Source organism: Rhagoletis pomonella, unplaced genomic scaffold (genome assembly GCF_013731165.1).
Source record: "Rhagoletis pomonella isolate Grant_MI unplaced genomic scaffold, Rhpom_1.0 Rhpom_scaffold_00004, whole genome shotgun sequence".
In the NCBI taxonomy this organism is placed as follows: domain Eukaryota; kingdom Metazoa; phylum Arthropoda; class Insecta; order Diptera; family Tephritidae; genus Rhagoletis; species Rhagoletis pomonella.
The window spans coordinates 73,920,855-73,926,069 of NW_023458558.1; positions in this window are offsets into that span (position 1 = coordinate 73,920,855).

Here is a 5,215-nt window from a genome sequence, read left to right on the forward strand (position 1 = left end):
AAAAAAACTCACTATCTATTGTTTTTCAATTTTATATAACACAGTCCGACATGAAACTTTTCTCAAGGATAAGACTAGCCATTTCTAATAGATTTTGGAGCACTAAATTTGTTAAAATAAAAACTTGTATATTTGAATTTTAATAAAATAAGGCGAAGAGCAAAATCGGCTAAAAACGGCTATTTTTTTGCAAAACGGCTAACAAATCGGCTGCCGGCTAAATCGAATTTTTTCCGGCTGTTTGCTGTCGCAACCGGCTAAATCTAGCCGGAAAACGGCTAAAATGGCAACGCTGATCATAGGCGAGTCACTTCATACCTAAAAAAGTGCGCTGTCGTCGATATTCTAGCAATTTGCAACCGATTTACACCATTTCCAGTTGGATTTTGGAAAGCGTCAATTGGATTTTAGAATAGTCAATTGAATTTCAGAAAGCGTAAATCAGATTTTAGAATAGTCTATTGGATTTTAGAAAGCGTCAATTGGATTTTAGAATAGTCAAGTGAATTTAGAATGGGTTAATTCGATTTTAGGGTAATCAAGTTCATTTTAGAAAACGCTAAATGATCCAACATTTTCACCAACAATTCACGTTCACGTTTGGTTTGGTGGTCGTCAGAAGGAATATCCTCCATTGCTGTCTTAGATAACGCTGGTTTACAGCAAAAATGTTCTATGGCTGCCACTATCCAAAACCAAAGTAGAATTGCTCGGTGATTCCGAAAATCGAGTTAATTTTTTTTCTATGGATACGTTTTCGATATAATTGCAAGTTACCGTTATTCAGCTTAAAATAAAACTTGTTTCTTTTAATCACGTATATCTTACAAATGAAAGTCAATGAAATTCTCCATAAACCGTATATACATCACTTTCCGGTAGGGCTTATCTTTTCTGACAAATTAATTAATCATTCCAGCTTTTTTTATTTTTTAATGAAAAAATTAAAATAATTAAACTTTAACAGAAGTAAAATAAAAAAAAAAACAGGTTCTGTGCCAAATTTTTGCATTTGTGCTAAAGCCTATTCTATTACAAAAAAAAATCAAGTCACTGATGAAGAAAATCGATGGATAAATACGAAATAATGAGTGGTCAAATAAAAATGCGCAAGATTATTTTTGAGCACGAAAGAATGTTACTCATATGCCGCGTACACCTAAGTAACACGCTTTTCTGCGCATATTTCATACAAAAAATCTTTGCGCATTTTCATTTGACCACTCATTATTTTGTATTTGTACATCGATTTTCTTCATCAGTAACTTGATTTTTTTTGTAACAGAACGGGCTTCAGTACAGATGCAAAAATTTGGCACAGAACTGGTTTTTGTTTTAATTTTTCTTCTGTTAAAGTGTGCTTTTCTTCATTTTTACATTAAAAAATAAGAAAAAGCTGGAATGATTAATTAATTTCCGTGAAGAAGTTCTTACGACAACTCAAAATGGGGGAGTATCATTGGTCCACAGAAATCCAATATACATATACTTATTTCAGACTAAATACCTTAAATATCTTACAATTGTATTTGTAGGCATTAATCAAGAATTGTCTTTATTCTGTTTAGTGATTGATTCAATAGTGGTAATTTGACTTTGATCCCTGGTGTCTCCGAATTACTACACTTGACGATTATTGGAAATAACAAGACTCCAGCGCCACCTTGCGGCTTTTTTTGCAATAGCATTGCCCCTACCGTTACCAATATCTATATATCTCAAATATGAGCCAAATCGGATCATAAATAGGATTTTTAGTAATAACTCGACTGCACTGCCATCTGGCGTTTTAAGTTGTGAACCTAAATTATACAGGGACCCCATAAAAAATTTCATTAAAATCGTTTCGGTCGTTTAAGAGTTCACTCAGAAACACACGTACCGAAGAATTACATATGTACATATGAATTTACAAATAGGTAAACGTTTCAAAAGTTTTGGAAGGCCCCACGCCCCCTTCTCCAATAGCCCGCACTTTTCTCCATGAGTATGAGATTGATTTCAGATATTTCCATACCAAGTTTAAGGACTCAACCACAAATACCTCCAGAGATATGCGGTATGAAAACTTCGATTTCTATGGGAGATGCCACGCTTCTTTGATATATGGAAATTATTATCAGCCCATAACCATCCTTGGAAAGTCTGCAGTAGGTGTCTCTCTTTTTCTTCTTTATTAGCGCTGTAACCGCCTAGGCAATTTTGACCGAGTCCAAAACAGCACGCCAGTCATTTCTCTTCTGTGCCAACTGACGCCAATTGGAAATGCCAAGTGAAGCAAAGTCCTTCTCCACCTGGTCTTACCAGCGCAGAGGAGGCCTTCGTCGTCCTCTGTTACCAGCATCGGTGTCCGCGGTTAATACTTTCAGAGCAGAAGCGTTTCTGTCCATTCGAGCGACATGGCCAAGCCAGAGGAACCGCTAAATTTTAATTCGCTACATAGTGCAGCGTAAAGCTCATACAGCTCATCGTTAAATCGTCTGCGGTATTCGCATCGCACACGTGTACCGAATTTCAAGCAAATCGGACCATAAATGAGGTATTTTATAATAGATCGGTCCCTGGTCCACCTATCAGAAAAAAGTGTAGGATACTATCGCACACGAAAATTACACGTTCGTCAGAAAATGCGAAAAACTATTTCTTAGCACATGCTAATCATATGGGCAAGGGCAACTTTACCTTAGATTTTTTCAACAAATTATAACAAAAATTTCGCCAGCTTTTGCTGAAAGGTAAATAAAAGCTCTGTGTACATTTTTAGTGCATAATTTCAAAAATGCCAAATTTTGAGTTGTGAAATAGTAAATTTTTGGTGGTGCTGAAAGCTATTTATAAATAAAATTTCATGAAAATCTGAACTGCCGTTCGCCAGACTATTATTGTTAATTATTATTATTGACGTGGTGAAATTGCTTGTTGATGGTAGCAAGAAATACAAAGAATTGTGTGCAACAAAACAAAAAGTCAGCATATAGAGAAATCAGAGAGCATACTTATTTTATTTTAGCTTTGCGAACGATTCGCATCATTTTACACATTCGCATTCGACATTTGCATTCGCATCAAGTGATACGAATGTTTTGCGAATGCGAATGTGTACATGGGCGGAGCGCGCAGCTATTACGGCGCGTTTACATTGGACATTGCTCTGAAAAGACAATAAAGAAATACGTATTAGTTGTTAAAAACGCTGATAATTGTCTCCAAAACATAGGCGTCCTGACAATAGTTAAGACAATGTCGAACGTGAACGTTGAATTATAAGTTGCAGAAATACGCATTTCGCGCGAGCTATTTGACCTAAAAACTAAAAAATAAAAAAGAGACACAACAGCGTCTCTTTAATTCTTATACCCGTAGAAATTTTATGCATACAAGATCGCTGTTGGTGGCATGAGCTTGCTGCTGTGTATACATGCCAGTCTAAATGAACCTTCATTTCCATTTAACACGCGTGGTTTCTCAGAGCGTATGCCTACTCTAACCATACACTTGTACTACTGCTGTATGCATATGGCTGTATTAATGTTTCAATCTTACAAAAATGCATTAAAGATATGTATCCCCATATGTAAATGCTACTTTTCTGAATCATTTTAACATACGGGGACATAAAAAAAATTAGCATTACATATGCAAATGCATATCTTGTAAAAGCCCGTTAGAGCTGAAAATACTATCGCACAACACGTCCGTTCACTAAAATTTTTGTACCAGACTGAAAATTAGAGCTGTAAAACTATCGCTGGTACTATCGATACTATCGAATGGTTATATTTGTTGCACTATCGAATGGTCGTTGGCCACTATCGATAGTCTTTGTTTGAGGAAATATACATATGTACTACTTAGTATGCATTTCTTTATTTTTGAAAATGGGAATTTGGCAACAGTGATTTGGATGGAAGAAACGATTGATATATGTATGCCAGGGTTAGTAAAATTTTGGAGATTTCCGTTTGAAACTTTGAATGGATAAATAATCATGTATTTGTATAATGATTTGGGTCTTTGTAGCGCACGCTTGAAATATGGACTTTCCGTAAATGTTATAGTGCGTTCTATACCAAAATACTGTGAACGTAGCAGGAGTTGGACTGATGAAAGTTTTTTGTAATACATACAGTTTTCTTTACATTTACAAGCGATTTGTTTTTCTATAATTGGGAATTTTAGGTTTTTATTTTGTCGGTTTAAAATATTTTAAAAATCGAAGAGAAGGGACAAAGGTACTGAAAATCGCTATATAACAATAAGCTAATTCTACAGGAACTAAATAAAACTTAAAAGTTTATATAAATAGCATCGTCAATGCATTTTAAAATATCCGATACTATCGATAGTATCGATAGTTTCAATGCAAACTATCAAAAACATCGAATGGGATGACTATCGCTCTACTGAAAATATTACAAAAATGCTATTTAAAATTTATCAAGAAATGTACTTAAAACAACAACAACGTACGTTCGCCTACAGTTCGTTAGAATTCGAATTTATTTGTGGAAATTCATGACTACGCATGAATTGTTCACACTAATTCACTCATATAGCAAGCATTCTTCATGAATGCATACAAACGATTTCAACTGGGTATTATCCGGTGTAAACCCTAAGTCAGCTCACGACCACTAAGCACACAATCGCGGCGTATCGCTCATTTAACGGTTAGTATAGTCGTAGAAAATAGAAATACATATCGCACACCGCATTTGCCAAAAAAAGATATATCAGACCATGAAGTAGTATTCAAATGTAGATAAACTGCATTCTTAGTTTTGTTCTATCGCGCCACTTTTTCGAGATATTTGCCAACCAAGCTTTTAATTTTTATTGCCTTAGAAGGTACATATGTATATTTTTGTCATAAAAAAGATCTTATTTCTAATTTTTGCTATAAGTTCTTAAGTGTTGTTACCTGTGGAAATACTGTTGGTAACCAACTTCACAGGCGTAATCTTAGGCGATGTCGAATCTCTAAGAAAATCGCCTCAGTAAGTGCAGATTATCTTTCACGCACGCAATATAAATTTTTAAATGGCAGCACATTCAGCTCTTCAACTAATACAAAATTTTCTTGACATTTAAATTCAAATTGAGGAGAAAATTGACTGTTCAACTCTTCTGAAAAAAAAAACATTTTTCAATTTAGGTTAAAAAAAAAGGTTATTTCAGTATAATTGTGGTAGTTTTTTAAAATACGTGGTAGTTG